Source organism: Rana temporaria, chromosome 9, assembly GCF_905171775.1.
Source record: "Rana temporaria chromosome 9, aRanTem1.1, whole genome shotgun sequence".
Taxonomy (NCBI): domain Eukaryota; kingdom Metazoa; phylum Chordata; class Amphibia; order Anura; family Ranidae; genus Rana; species Rana temporaria.
This window is the reverse complement of record NC_053497.1, coordinates 21066743-21083116: the sequence shown is the minus strand read 5'-3', so window position 1 is coordinate 21083116 and position 16374 is coordinate 21066743. Positions and strand designations below refer to the sequence as shown.

Sequence of the window (16374 nt, the reverse complement as noted above, 5' to 3'; positions counted from 1 at the left end):
AGAGAATTTCTGGGGGCCAAGTTTTGGAGAACCAGTGGCGGCCTAAAAATGGCTGCAAAAGCCTTTGGTGGCCCGGCTGACACTGCCAGGATGAAGATTGAAATGCTGTTCTATCAGGTGGGGAAGTTGTCCCACATAGCTAAGTCTGCTACTGATGCTTGGTCTAGTTTGAGAACTTGGACTGGATCTTGCATTGATGTGAGAAAATCAAGACAATACACAGGTGCTCAACAAGACGATATACATGCACTCGCAGGCCAACGTGCACTCGCAGGCCAACATGCACTCGCTGGTGCTGGATGAAAACCTGAACTAACCGCAGGGAAAAAACACAGAGAAAAGATGAGTGGCCCGCGTGCCACTGAAGATGAATGGCCAACTGGGTGCCACTGTGTGTTTGTGTGGCTGATTGTTTGTCACTGAGGTGTGTTTGCAAGTTTAGTTTGTATTCGGGTTTGCACGTAGGTGCCTGCCGCAAAGTGTTTTATAGTACTGCAGACAATATTGTGCGGTTGCAAGGGTGTCAGTGAGTGTCAGGTTGCTGGGACGATGTTGTGTGGTTGCAGGGGCCTTGAGTATGAAGGTTTGTTTTGAGACGGCATTGCGTGGTTGCAAGGGTCTCAGTCTGGTTTGCTGAGACGATATTGCGTGGTTGCAAGGGTCTCAGTCTGGTTTGCTGAGACGATATTGCGTGGTTGCAAAAGGTCTCGATGATTATGAGGTTGTTTTGAGATGGCATTGTGTGGTTGCCACGACTTTGTATGGCTGCAAAGGTCTGAACGGGTGTCAGGTTGCTGAGATGAGATTGTGTGGTTGCAAAGGTCTAGACGGGTGTGAGGTAGCTGAGATGATATTACATTTAGCAAGGGTCTCAAATGAGTGTCAAGTTGCTGAGACAATATTCCCCTTTATTTTTATTTTTTTATGAAAACGACTGTGAATGAAACGCTGGTAAACATGAGTTACCGCATCTGGCAGTGTTTACAAGCTGTTACAGGCATTGGCGTTTCAAATGCGTTTCGAATGCCTCTGAACATCTGTCTGAACCCATTTTTTTTTTACCAACAGCAGTGTACATGAGGCCAAAGATGATTTGTCTGGCTGCAAGGGTCTCAATGAATGCCAGGTTGCTGGGGCGAGACTGCATGGTCACAAAGGTCTTTGACGAGTGGGAGGTTGCTCAAGACAGTATTGCGTGGTTGCAAGGGTCTCGATGAGTGTGGGGCTGCTGAGACGGTATTGCATTTGCAAGGGTCTGAACTATGGTGTGAGGCTGCTGAGACGGTATTGCGTGGTTGCAAGGGTCTCGATGAGTGTGGGGCTGCTGAGATGGTATTGCGTTTGCAAGGGTCTCAACAATGGTGTGAGGCTGCCGAGACGGTATTGCGTGGTTGCAAGGGTCTTGATGAGTGTAGGGCTGCTGAGATGGTATTGCATTTGCATGGGTCTCAACAATGGTGTGAGGCTACTGAGATGGTATTGCGTGGTTGCAAGAGTCTTGATGAGTGTAGGGCTGCTGAGACGGTATTGCGTTTGCAAGGGTCTCAACAATGGTGTGAGGCTGCTGAGACGATTTTGCATGGTTGCAATGGTCTCAACAGGTGTCAGGTTGCTGGGCCGAGATTGTGTGGTGACAATTTTTTTTTTTCTGCACTTTTTATATTTCTTTTTTTGTTTTTGTTTTTTTTTTTTTTTTTTGCGTTTTGTAAGGGTCATGTGTTGCAAGGGTCTTAACAAGGGTGTCAGGCTGCTGAGACAATTTTGTGTGCTTGCAAGAGTCTCCATGAGTGTGGGGCTGCTGAGACGGTATTGCGTTTGCAAGGGTCTCAACAAGGGTGTCAGGCTGCAGAGACGAATTTTGCGTGCTTTCCAAGAGTCTCCATGAGTGTGGGGCTGCTGAGACGGTATTGCGTTTGCAAGGGTCTTAACAAGGGTGTCAGGCTGCTGAGACAATTTTGTGTGCTTGCAAGAGTCTCCATGAGTGTGGGGCTGCTAAAACGGTATTGCGTTTGCAAGGGTCTCAACAAGGGTGTCAGGCTGCGGAGACAAATTTTGCGTCGTTGCAACGGTCTCAACAGGTGTCAGGTTGCGGGGCTGAGATTGTGTGGTGGCAATTTTTATTTTTTTTTGCACTTTTATATTTTTTTGCGTTTTTTTTTTTTTTTTTTGCGTTTTTTTTTAAGTTTTTTTTTTATATTTTTTTTTATTTATTTATTTATTTATTTATTTATTTGTAAGGGTCATGTGTTGCAAGGGTCTTAACAAGGGTGTCAGGCTGCTGAGACGATTTTGTGTGGTTGCAAGAGTCTCGATGAGTGTGGGGCTGCTGAGACGGTATTGCGTTTGCAAGGGTCTCAACAAGGGTGTCAGGCTGTGGAGACGAATTTTGCGTAGTTGCAACGGTCTCAACAGGTGTCAGGTTGCTGGGCTGAGATTACGTGGCGGCAATTTTTTTTTTGCATTTTGTAAGGGTCATGTGTTGCAAGGGTCTCAGCAAGGGTATCAGACTGCTGAGATGATTTGCATGGTTGCAAGGTCTCAATCAATAAGAATTGGGTTACTGAGAAAGGATAGAAACACCTGGTTTGTTTGTACCTTAAGCAAGCATTATAAGGTAGAAGGACAACGCCTGTTTGAATCGTAGGTTCCGCAGGGGCCACTAATGAACGATATGGGAAACAACGAATGGTAGCAAATTGATAAGACATAAAGAATGTGTAAATCTTACTTGCGACAGTGGGCCATGCGAGTGAGTTTGCGGCGGACTGTGGCTGGAGTGAAACATGTCGGGAACGTGTAGCGTGGTGCCGTGCATGGGGCAAAACAACGAGGTTTGGTGTAGAAAATAGAACACGAGAAGTACGTATCAATGCTTTGTAAGCTCCACTGCGGGAACCAAACATATGGTACAGGTGACACCATGAGTGGCCACGAATTTGACATGACAAACAAGCTAACGAATCCTACCTGGGACAGTAAAGTGCGACTGGGTTTGCTTTGGACTGGAGTGGATGTGCAACACATCCCAAGAGTGTGGTGTGGCGCCATGCATGACGCACAGGCAATAACTTTGGTAAATAAATGAGAGAGAAGAGCCGTGTACAAGCAATTCGTAAGTTCCGCTGTGGGAACTAAAACACACAACATGGGGGAAACAATGAATGGCAACGGTAGAAAGTATGCAATGTATCTGATACATAACGGTTGTAAAATGCATGAAATGAATCCGATACGAATTGATAGTAAGGAGTATTGAACGAATCTGATACGAATTGGTTGTAGAGTGTATGCTACCCCTTGCTTTGAAACCAAACACCTACCAACCACCCATCCCCCCAGGCTAATCAAGTGCAGACAAGGCACCATGTGAGTCCAATTACCACCTCAATCTGCCAAAGAACCCATACAAACACATGTCAATCTCCAAATGGATTTACAAATGAATCGTATTTTTGGCAGAATGAAGTTACAAATGTACTACGCCTGAGCCAAATGGTGTTGAAACATGAGCAAAAGTAACTCAGAGGCAGTTTTTTTTCCAAAAGGGATGCAGGATAGGAAGCATAACGAATTGCAAGATTGCACAAGATACGAAAAGGTTTGAATCCTACCTGCGACAGTAAGCGGGAACCGCCGGCGAAGACCATGAAGGGAGAAGCCGCAAAGCGCTTGCGATGTCGAATGCGATTGAATGCGCAGACTCACGGACATGAGGTGAGCTGGAAAGAGTCGGCCCAGTGACGTGTAGTACCGCACACTGAACCGACAAAGAGCATGTGTGAGTGGGCTGCTTAAATACCCTCCGGGCTCCTCCCATAAACTCAGGCCACCATACTGGCCTTCTTATATATATTTTCAAAATTGTCGCTCTATTTTTGTTTATAGCGCAAAAACTAAAAACCACAGAGGTGATCAAATACTACTAAAATAAAGCTCTATTTGTGGGAAAAAAAGGACGCCAATTTTGTTTGGGAGCCACGTCGCACGACCGCGCAATTGCCAGTTAAAGCGACGCAGTACCGAATCGCAAAAAGTGCTCTGGTCTTTGACCAGAAATATGGTCCGGGGGTTAAGTAGTTCAATACCAGTCGTGTTAGTAGAAGTTTGGTGAGAGACGATTCGCGCATTTCAGCCTTGTGCTTTTCAGTCCATTACAGCGCGACGAATGTGCTTTCTCCATTAAGAAAGCTAGTTTTACCAGACCGATCGCTTTCGTCTCATACTTGATTCAGAGCATGTGTGGAATTTTGTGAGTCGGAATTGTCCACACACGATCGGAATTTACGAGAATGGATTTTGTTGTCGCAAAATTTGAAAACCAGCTCTCAAATTCCGACAGCAAATGTCTGATGAAGCCTACACGTGGTCGGAATTTCCGACAACAAGCTCCAAACGAACATTTGTTGTCGGAAATTCTGACCGTGTGTACGCGGCATTACAGTGGTAGCACGTAAATTTGAAGGTCCTAAGAACTCATGACAGTAGGTCGAATGGATGCCGTGAGAAGTAATTTATCTTTAGAAACCAGTACAGAGGGAAGATGAACAGCAAGCAGAAGATAGCAAAGAGGATGAGAAAATGGGCTTTCTAACAAAGCCATCAAAAATCACCTACTGTGGGTTATATTGGAGTGTTCATGGTCTCAAGTTGCATTGTCACGGTTTGAACAAAGGCGCTCTATCAATCACAAATCCTTTTGATATATTAGATCTTAGCATAGACTTTCTTATCTTCAGGCAATTTATTTTAAAGAAAATCAGTATGTAGGCTATCAATGTGAATCTGTCCTTTTCCACCTACCTACCAATTGAATTTTTTTCGTAGAGATGTGGGGGGTTGCTACTTTTTTATTTTTTATTTGAGAAGCAGGGGGGTTGTACTGAATTTTTTGGAGGAGAGAGGGGCATCCGAAAACTACATTGCTGCATTGCTTTGAGACAATATCTAGTCTACATATAACATAGTGTGATATATATATACAGTATATGGAAATCTAGAACCTGATCATACAATACTCTTATACTTTGTATCACTGTCTAGTAAAGTTTGTATATTCAATTACCGGAGTGTGGTCGGCGTCTCCTCTGTGTGTCATGATGAGGGGCAGTCATGGCAAATGTTAGCGTCCGTGCGGTGCAGGAGATTCAGTTTGCTGTTCCCGGCTGGACTGAAAGGAAGTGAGCACTCAGTGTGTGCACTTCATATCAGTCTGGCCGTGAACAGGAAACTAAATCTCGTGTACCGCACGGTTACGGTACCCGGCCAGACTGCAGGAGGAAGCAAGAGGAGCTCGGCCACGCTACAGGCTGCAGCATTTATAGGTATCGGCGGTGGCGGCGGTCGCAGCAGCGGCGGCTGGGGCCCCAGGCCAGCTCGGGGCCCCAAGCAGTTACTTGCTTTGCCTGTCTTGTTCCGACGGGCCTGGCCCCACATTTAACAGTGTATGTCAGAGCAAAAATCAAGCCATGAAGTCCAATGAATTGTCTGTAGACCTTGGAGACAGGATTGTGTCCTTGAAGGTCCCCACAGTGGTCTCCATCATCTGTAAATAGAAGAAGTTTAAAACCACCAGGACTATTCCTAGAGTGGGCCGCCTAGCCAAAGTGAGGGATCAGGGGAGAAAAGCCTTAGTCAGGGAGATGACCAAGAACCTGATGGTCACTCTGACAGAGCGCCAGCGATTCTCTGTGGAGAGAGGAGAACCTTACAGAAGAACTCCAGAAGATCTCTGCAGCACTCCACCAATCAGGCCTGTATGGTAGAGTGGCCAGACAGAAGACACTCCTCGGTAAGAGAGACAACGGCCCGCCTGCAGTTTGCCAAAAGGCACCTGAAGGACTCTAAGGCTGGATTCACACCTATGCATTTTTAGTGCTTTTTGTATTTTGCAGATTTGCACTACAGAACGTGTTCCATAAGAAACCATGTTAAATGGACTGCCGTGCAAATCTGCAAAATTCAAACAGCATTAAAACTGCATAGGTGTGAATCCAGCCTCAGACCATGAGAAACAAAATTCTCTGGTCTGATGTAACAAAGATTTAACTCTATGGTCTGAATGACAAGTGTCATCTCTGAAGGAAACCAGTCATCATCACCTGGCCAATAACCATCCCTACAGTGAAGCATGGTGGTGGTAGCATCAGGCTGTGGGAATGTTTTTCAGGAACTGGGAGACAAGTCAGGATCAAGGGAAAGATGAATGCAGCAATGTACAGAGACATCCTTGATGAAAACCTGCTCCAGAGTGCTCAGGACCTCAGACTGGGGCAAAGGTTCATTTTCCAACAGGACAATGACTAAGCACACAGCCAAGATAACAAAGGTGTGGCTACGGGCCAATTCTCTGAATGTCCTTGAGTAGCCCAACCAGAGCCCAGACTTGAACCCGATTGAACATCTCTGGAGAGATCTGAAGATGGCTGCACCGTCGCTCCCCATTCAACCTGATCGAGCCTGAGAGGTCCTGTAAAGAAAAACGGGAGAAACTGACCAAAAATAGGCGTGCCAATCATGTAGCACCATACTCAAAGACTTGAGGCTGTAATTGGTGCCAAAAGAGCTTCAACATATTTTTGAGCAAAGGCTGTGAACACTTATGTACATGTGATTTTTTTTTGTTTGTTAATTTTAAAGTGTAAGAAAACCCTCCTATCGTTTTCAGCCAAGGAAGCGGTCTTTTTTGCCTCTGGTTATTCTACAACTGCCATGATGCTGCACATGTGATCAGTTATGACACCAGCCATTGGATGGTTTGACAGTTTGGTTGAGAGCACAAACAATGGAAGTGTTACATTTCTGGCAAGTGCCGGTGCATTGCCATGAAATGAGATTTGCCATGGAATGAGATGGTCCACCTCCATCTCATCCTATTGGCTCACTCATGTCACGTGACAAAACATCAGTCACAGCTAGGCTATCATAGGGAGTGGATCTCCTCTCCCTGTGATAGCCCGATAGCACTGTCAGCAGCGTGCCTCCCGCCAGCGCTAAGTACACCCCGCGCCCGCAGCTCTACTCCCCGTCCCCCGGAGCTCTACTCCCCGTCCCCCGTTAAGGCTCAGGGAACGGGGCGAGTCTACGCTATTAGCGTAGACCTAGCGTTGGCTACGTTAGTAGCGTAACGTAGCCAACGCTAGGTCTACGCTAATAGCGTAGACTCGCCCCAGAATGATGGCAGAGCTGGTGGTCTAATAGCGTAGACTCTCATAGCGTAGACTCGCCCCGTTCCCTGAGCCTTAACGGGGGACGGGGAGTAGAGCTGCGGGCGCGGGGTGCGGGGGACGGGGAGTAGAGCTGCGGGCGCGGGGTGTACTTAATCGGGGAGTAGAGCTGCGGGCGCGGGGTGTACTTAGCGCTGGCGGGAGGCACGCTGCTGACAGTGCTATCGGGCTATCACAGGGAGAGGAGATCCTCTCCCTATGATAGCCTAGCTGTGACTGATGTTTTGTCACGTGACATGAGTGAGCCAATAGGATGAGATGGAGGCGGACCATCTCATTCCATGGCAAATTTCATTTCATGGCAATGCACCGGAAATGAAAAGTTTTTTTGAAACTGGTAAATGGATGGATTTACTTCCGCTTTAATAAATTTGCAAAAATTTCCAGAATAGGGGCAAGGCAGCCCCAAATGGTACCAATCAGTCCAAATGATGATGTATAATAGCGTAAATAGGAACTACAGAGTACTCATATGGTGGTAACATGTAAAGGTTTTTAACATTAAACCATCACATAATACAAAAGTGTATAAGGAGTAATACCTGTATGTGGGAGAGGTTCTTCTGTCACCAGTCAGCGTACTCCATGCAGCACCTTATGGCCGCATGGAGTGCTGATTAAATACCTTACTGGGCCATCAATGAAGACCAATCCCCCTAATGGCGATGGTCTACAGCTGGCCAAATCAGTGAGGGCACTCGCTCAGTCCATGCCATGAAGAGCAGCGTCCATCAACAGTCCCCTGGCGCCCAACAGGTTGGGGCGTCATTGCACACACGGCCTTGGTCTGCGTTCCAACCTGGAACGCAAGTCGGAAGAGGGGATGAAGCTACCCAAGATGGAACAAGGGGCAATTTAGTGGTGATAATTTTACTGTGAGCATGTTTGTATGTTTACAGATCAAGTTTACATCCATCTGAAGTAAAACTTTCTAGAAAAGGCTTGAAATTAAAAGCCTCATTGAGGCCTGGTGGAGAGGTAGCCTTAAGCAGAAAAATCCACCTTGATTCTCTTTGTAATAAGAATTTATTGAAATTGCCCCCCCTAGAGATTCGGTGGATGTGATCTAGTGCTACAACCGAACTTTGGGAATGGATTCTCATGTACCAAGGCGCTATGTCTACCCATTGGTATTTCCGGGTCCTTTTTTGCTGATGATTGTTATAGGTCGATAAATTCTTCTCCATAATTCGAGTTTGGTATTCTCAACAAAGTAACACCTACATTCACATTGAGGCAGGTATACTATGCCAGGAGTCTTAAAGTTTACGTTGTGTTTTGGTTTTAGGGTTGAACCATTGGGTAGAGTAATATTTGTCCATGCATCCATAAATTGACAGTAATTACAACTTCCACATGGGAATGTACCTACTGTTTTACATTTATCACCTCTTTCTTTCTTAAATTCGCTATGCACTAGCTGGTCCTTTCAATGATGGAGCTTTTCTAAAAGTAATGGTGGGATGGTCAGACACAAAGGGATCTACAGAGAGATCCATGGTTAAAAGTTGCCAGTATTTGTTAAAAATGTGTCTCATTTGTTCATGTTGTCGAGAGTATTTTGTCATGATTCTAGTGACATTGTCATTTTTGGGTTCTCTGTGACCGAAGAGGAGTTTGGAGCGTGACTTGCTTTTTGCTGGTTTACAGTATATGCTTTCTTGAGGAAGGTATTAGAATATCCGCGTTGTGAGAGTATTTTTGTTTGTGATCGGGCCTCTTTCTCAAAAAGTGAGTCATTAGGGCAGTTGCATCTTGCCCCGATATTTTCCCCATAGGGAATAGAGGCTAACAAAGGTTTTGGATGGAAAGTTAAAGGCATCTAGTATTGTGTTACCGGCAGTGAATTTGGGAAAGTATTCGCTAGAGAGTTGACCGTTTTTCTATTTTGTGGATGAGGACATCCAAAAAAGTGATGTTATATTGGCTATAAGACATGGAAAATTTTAAATTGAATGAGTCGACAGTGATTTTAAGGCTTAGTTTAAAAAAAAAAAATAAGCATGTCATTCTTACCTCCACTGTGTAGTTTGTTTTGCAAAGTGGCCCCCGATCCTCGCATTTTGGGGTCCCCAGGCGGAGCTGGTAGCTCCTCCCCGCATTGTATAAGCCCCTAGGAGAAGCACTCTCCTGGGGGGTTACCTTGTGGGCATGCTCCCGAGTTCAGAATTTGCATCCGTAGATCCAGAATGCTGGACTCGGCCCCACCCCCAGCGCCCGCGTCGTTGGATTTGATTGACAGTAGCGAATGACTGCGCTGCTACCAATATATCCAATCAAGAGTCGAGACGACGGGCAGAGGGGAAGAGCGCGTCTCTGGCGTGGGAATTACAGGTGAGTAAAACAGGGGGGCTGGTCAGTGACAGAAGTTTTTTCACCTTAATGCACAGGATGCATTAAGGTTAAAACCATGAGGGTTTACAACCCCTTTAAGGAGGGTCTTAGGTCCCTCCCAGAGTAAAAAATATGTCACCAATGTAGCGTGGTCCACGTACATTGATGCCGAGTCATAAAAAAAAAATGCTCCCACTCACCCAGGTACAGGTCGGCATGCAATGGGGCACAACAGGTCCCCATTGCCACCCCCTGTATTTGGAGGTAGTGGGAGTCTAAAAGTAAAACAAGTTATGCGTAAGAATAAAATCCAAGCACAGTAAGCACAGTAAGACAAATTCATTAGGCTCACGTTTGTGTTGGTTACCCTGGGAGAGAACATGTCGAATTGCCAACAGTTCTTTGTCATGAGGAATAGAATTGTAGAGGGCCTCCATGTCATTGGCCACCAGCAGTGTCTGCTCAGTGACGTAGAGGCCCTCCAGTATTTGCAAGAAGTGGATGGTATTACGCGTAAATGGCGGTAAGCCAACGAATGGCTGTCGATGAATCAACTCAAGCTCTACGTAAGGCTGCCTCTCCCTGAAATAATGGGCCTGCCAGAGGGGTTCAAGGGTTTTTTATGTACTTTTAGGAGAGCATAAAATGTAGCTTCCCAAGGGAAGCTAGTCCTAATAAATTCCCAGATGATATTTTGTTACTGTAGTATGCTTCATCCACAAACAGGCAAAAATCTTGTGTATTTTTCTATTAACGACTTTACGATACCAGTCTGAGTTGGATACGATTGTTTTGCACATCTGAATATATTTAGTTGTCCAAAATTACAATGCTACTCCCTTTATCAGAGGGTTTCATTGTGATGGAATTAAGCCTCGTACACACGATCAGTCCATCCGATGAGAACGGTCTGATGGACCGTTGTCATAGGTTAACCAATGAAGCTGACTGATGGTCCGTCGTGCCTACACACCATCGGTTAAAAAAACGATCGTGTCAGAACGCGGTGACGTAAAACACAACGACGTGCTGAAAAAAACGAAGATCAATGCTTCCAAGCATGCGTCGACTTGATTCTGAGCATGCGTGGATTGTTAACCGATGGTTGTGCCTACTAACGATCGTTTTTTTCCCATCGGTTAGGAATCCATAGGTTAAATTTAGAAAAAGAAATTTACCCCACGGGGCTTTGGACAGCAAAGGTATAAAAGTGTAACAAATGTAATATAATAAAGCATGGTTTATTTTATGGTTGTCAATAACATACATTTTAAATGCAATAACAAATTGAAAGAAAACCCTTTACGGATCTGGTGATACAATACATATTCCACAATATTGGACAAATGTATACAACATTGCTTTATGCTGTGTGATGTGCGTTCCCCGACGCGTTTCGACCTCTAAGTGGTCTCTTCAGGGGGATGGTTGATTCTACAAAAATATACATAACATAAATTTGCGATCAAAAAAGTATAAATATAAATCACATAAATTGACCCAAGAATAAGGTTTACCGTTAACGAATGAAGTGGGTTTTGTAATAACCAGAGATGTGCAGAGCCGTTAGAAAATCCGAAGGGAGCGCCACCCACAACCCCATGGGGGAGAGAGGGAAACCGAAACAGACCCCAGGGGGGTTGCAAGGAGCCGCACAGTGGACGCCCTCCGAAGATCAGGGGAGCCGGTGCCTGCAGAGTGCCCCCAATGGGTTAGCCCTGTGTAATTGAAGAGAATTAGAAATATTAAGTCATAGCATATTGTGCTAAAGTGTAGGATTATCTGTGGGTAAGGCATGTATATAAAAAAAGAGGGACTGGCAGCAGGTTTGTAATTTTATCTGAAAAAAACAAAAAAAAGGCAAAAAAAAATATATTTTTTCCTTTTTTCTTCTTTATTGAATTAGATCTACTCATTGATGACCCGAAGGGGTAACTAGTCAATAAATAATGGTCAGGAATTGATGTGTATATTAAGGTACTTAATATAAAAATAGTATAAGAGTGCTCCAATGGCAGACAAAAGTGATTAAGAGACTTTATTAGTCTGGTAAAAGGTGCGTGTACAAGGGTGGGGATGTGTGAGACACATTACAATGTGTATGTTACGTGGACCATCAAAGAATATGTGGATACATATGGTGATAGTAAAAATGTTGGAAATATATGAAAAAAATAAATAAATAAATAAAAAAAAAAAAAAAAAATAAACAAGAAAACAAAAAGAAGGGGGGAGTGAAAGTTGAAAAATCAACATAGGAGTGTAATAATAAAAGGGTGCTGTTACCTGATAGGGGATTAAATGGATAGGAGTAGGTAAAGTGTGGGCTTGTAGAGCTTGTTGTTGAGTATTCAGATCTAGGCTGCAGACAGTGCAGGGAAGACCCAGGCTTCCAATGTTGGAGGAGATGAAAGGAATGAACTGCTGTCCATGCTCAGCTGCCTGGAATCAAGACTTGACTCACAGGCAGACTGTCTTTTATATGCCAGTGGGCGTGGCCATGAATGGGGGCTTAACACTGCTGTCCATGCTCAGCTGCCTGGAATCAAGACTTGACTCATAGGCAGACTATCTTTTTTATGCCAGTGGGCGTGGCCATAGGTGGGGGCTAAACACATGCTGGCTCCAGGCTTCCCCATAGATCACGGAGATGACGTAAGGGCCGCTACACGAGCAGCCCTGGTGCGGCTCCCTCGGCGCTCCGGAAGGTCAGGAGACCCCGACCACTGTCGTCACCCCCGTCGCAAGCTGCATGACGTCGTGGCGAGCCGCGCACGCCGGCGCCTCATGCGCGCGCAGCCCGCCACGGCCATACGGGGATGATCGCAGAACGCCGCCGGCAAGGCAAAGCTCAGTGGGCGGTCGAGAACCCCCAGCCGCACCTGAGCAAAAAAGGGGGGGTGGGAATGTGGAACACTCCACCGCCCCCCACCACCTTGCCGGGAACCCCCATGGGACCGCGGAAACCCCCCCCCCCCCACCCGGGGGCACAGAGGGGCCTCCCCGGATGACCGGCTACAATAAAAAATGGTTGCAAACATGGCAAAATGCACATGATGGTGTAAAACGGTGTCATAAAATGCATGTGAACTATGCATCAAAAATATTTACATGAGCTGTGTGCTAATTCCATATCATGAAAACCCATGCGTGTGTGATCCCCAGCAGATACCCCTATGGGTGTCTGAGCAGAAATGCAATTCAGAAGTACGTGGTAGATGCTTACTGATGCGTGGGGAGAAGAGAGAAGAAAGGAATCATTCACTCTGGTCGCACAACTAATGGGTGTCTTATCTATGGTGAGAAACACCCATAAGTAATCCTTGAATAAATGTCAAGGTGCAAGTGGGGATGCAGGGGTTTAATGACAGGACGGAAAAAACGCACAGTTCAAGTCAAGTCTCAATGTGTCAAGGGGAACGGGTGTTTATCCACCCAAAAAAAAATTTTTGTTGGCTGAGGAAAGACACATAAGCGAAGAGACAAGAATGCTGCGAACCCCAAGATTGAATCGTGTAGAAAAAGAAATTTACCCCACGGGGCTTTGGACAGCAAAGGTATAAAAGTGTAACAAATGTAATATAATAAAGCATGGTTTATTTTATGGTTGTCAATAACATACATTTTAAATGCAATAACAAATTGAAAGAAAACCCTTTACGGATCTGGTGATACAATACATATTCCACAATATTGGACAAATGTATACAACATTGCTTTATGCTGTGTGATGTGCGTTCCCCGACGCGTTTCGACCTCTAAGTGGTCTCTTCAGGGGGATGGTTGATTCTACAAAAATATACATAACATAAATTTGCGATCAAAAAAGTATAAATATAAATCACATAAATTGACCCAAGAATAAGGTTTACCGTTAACGAATGAAGTGGGTTTTGTAATAACCAGAGATGTGCAGAGCCGTTAGAAAATCCGAAGGGAGCGCCACCCACAACCCCATGGGGGAGAGAGGGAAACCGAAACAGACCCCAGGGGGGTTGCAAGGAGCCGCACAGTGGACGCCCTCCGAAGATCAGGGGAGCCGGTGCCTGCAGAGTGCCCCCAATGGGTTAGCCCTGTGTAATTGAAGAGAATTAGAAATATTAAGTCATAGCATATTGTGCTAAAGTGTAGGATTATCTGTGGGTAAGGCATGTATATAAAAAAAGAGGGACTGGCAGCAGGTTTGTAATTTTATCTGAAAAAAACAAAAAAAAGGCAAAAAAATATATATTTTTTCCTTTTTTCTTCTTTATTGAATTAGATCTACTCATTGATGACCCGAAGGGGTAACTAGTCAATAAATAATGGTCAGGAATTGATGTGTATATTAAGGTACTTAATATAAAAATAGTATAAGAGTGCTCCAATGGCAGACAAAAGTGATTAAGAGACTTTATTAGTCTGGTAAAAGGTGCGTGTACAAGGGTGGGGATGTGTGAGACACATTACAATGTGTATGTTACGTGGACCATCAAAGAATATGTGGATACATATGGTGATAGTAAAAATGTTGGAAATATATGAAAAAAATAAATAAATAAATAAAAATAAAAAAAATAAATAAACAAGAAAACAAAAAGAAGGGGGGAGTGAAAGTTGAAAAATCAACATAGGAGTGTAATAATAAAAGGGTGCTGTTACCTGATAGGGGATTAAATGGATAGGAGTAGGTAAAGTGTGGGCTTGTAGAGCTTGTTGTTGAGTATTCAGATCTAGGCTGCAGACAGTGCAGGGAAGACCCAGGCTTCCAATGTTGGAGGAGATGAAAGGAATGAACTGCTGTCCATGCTCAGCTGCCTGGAATCAAGACTTGACTCACAGGCAGACTGTCTTTTATATGCCAGTGGGCGTGGCCATGAATGGGGGCTTAACACTGCTGTCCATGCTCAGCTGCCTGGAATCAAGACTTGACTCATAGGCAGACTATCTTTTTTATGCCAGTGGGCGTGGCCATAGGTGGGGGCTAAACACATGCTGGCTCCAGGCTTCCCCATAGATCACGGAGATGACGTAAGGGCCGCTACACGAGCAGCCCTGGTGCGGCTCCCTCGGCGCTCCGGAAGGTCAGGAGACCCCGACCACTGTCGTCACCCCCGTCGCAAGCTGCATGACGTCGTGGCGAGCCGCGCACGCCGGCGCCTCATGCGCGCGCAGCCCGCCACGGCCATACGGGGATGATCGCAGAACGCCGCCGGCAAGGCAAAGCTCAGTGGGCGGTCGAGAACCCCCAGCCGCACCTGAGCATAGGTTAAATTTAAAGCAAGTTGGCTTTTTTTTAACCTATGGTTAAATAACCTATGGGGCCCACACACGATTGGTTTGGACCGATGAAAACGGTCCATCAGACCGTTGTCCTCTGGTTAACCTATCGTGTGTACAAGGCCTTATTGTGTGCCAGGGAATGTAGTGCCTGTGTTTCCCTTCTATTTAGGTTATTGTAGGAATCATGGGAAATTTTTAATGCCTTCATTTCTTTGGAGACAAGTTTCAAAATGGCCCGCCATTGAATTTGAGCTGGGTGAAGAATATAATGTCAAAATTAGTTTTAAATAATAAATTACGTATAAACAAGTGCATGTTTTTAATCGCTTCAAATTTATCAAACTGGAAAACAGGGCAAAATGTGAGGCCTTTCGTAAGCACTCGCATCTTGTCCTGTGTGAGATGATAATTGGATACATTAATATTTAACAAGGTTTGTGTGGGTGAGAATTCTGTGTCTTCCGAGTGTATGCATTTATGCTTTCCTAATGTGTTTACATTTTGCCTTGCATCTTGTCTAAAAAAATACCTTGTGTGGGGAAATATGATTGGCTGGTGCCAGTGTTCTGAAGTGCTCTTGTACATGAATATGGGGCCTGGGTAATTGTCATACTCCCCCTAGTGTACCGTGTGCATTGATACATGGTGAAGGGGAATTCTACGTATTGGAGGAGTTGTCCTGTGATGCATAGCTGTGATGACAATGTTTTTGACACCTTCATTCATTGTGTTGTACAGGGAGCGACTGAGAAGAAATGGATGACATAGATAAATGTTTAGAAACTCCAGAATTATGAGTGCATTCTAATACCCCAAATATATTAAACTATTTTTTTTTATATTCTGACCATTGTGCCATTTGTACGCCTTTCCTTTTTGGAAGGCTTTTTTGTCACGTTGGAATTTCTTGTCTTTGTTATATTTTTCCAAGGGGTTTTTTAACCTCTTTTCTGTCCCCGTAAATAATGTGTGTTACTTGAGGTTAGTCTAGAACAGGGGTCTCCAAACTATGGCACTCCAGTTGTTCAGGAACTACCATACAATTCCCATCATACCTAGTCATGTTCGTGAATGTCAGAGTTTTACAATGCCTCATGGGATGTGTAGTTCTGCAACAGCTGGAGGGCCGTAGTTTGGAGATCCCTGGTCTAGAGTATCAGTTTTACGCCCCCTCAGCTCCCAGCAGGGATATCTCCCATCTTTCCGCAACCATCAGGCTTTAGCATTCCAAGACCATTTTTAGAGCTGACAAATATGAATTCTGCATTTGCTTCTGAAGAAGTGGAACCTAATCCACGAAACGCTTCAAGCTTTTGCAGTTTTTTTATTCAATCATGTTTGTATATTATACTGTTTCTTTTGATTGTATTTATCATGTGCAATAATGGAATTTTTACATAGTCTATTATATGACCATCAGATCATCATATCTGCTATGTACCATGTCCCATGTATATTTATATGAATAAACATCTCTTGATCGTGTAATTAATTTGTTGTTTTTTTTCTAACACGCATCTCATCTAGTCCCAAATTCCCCCATTTTTATTAAAGA

The 16374-nt window shown here is 44.7% G+C and overlaps 2 long non-coding RNA genes across 2 annotated transcripts; both read right to left on the bottom strand.

The window, feature by feature from the left end:
• Positions 1–10779: 10779 nt before the first annotated feature.
• LOC120914410 lies at positions 10780–12380 on the bottom strand. Its single transcript, XR_005743666.1, has 3 exons — positions 11844–12380; positions 11075–11275; positions 10780–10991 (listed from the first exon to the last, which is right to left on the bottom strand). It is a non-coding gene; the product is annotated as an uncharacterized LOC120914410 (long non-coding RNA).
• A 754-nt stretch (positions 12381–13134) lies between these two features.
• Positions 13135–14735, bottom strand: LOC120913167. Its single transcript, XR_005743481.1, has 3 exons — positions 14199–14735; positions 13430–13630; positions 13135–13346 (listed from the first exon to the last, which is right to left on the bottom strand). It is a non-coding gene; the product is annotated as an uncharacterized LOC120913167 (long non-coding RNA).
• Positions 14736–16374: the final 1639 nt, after the last annotated feature.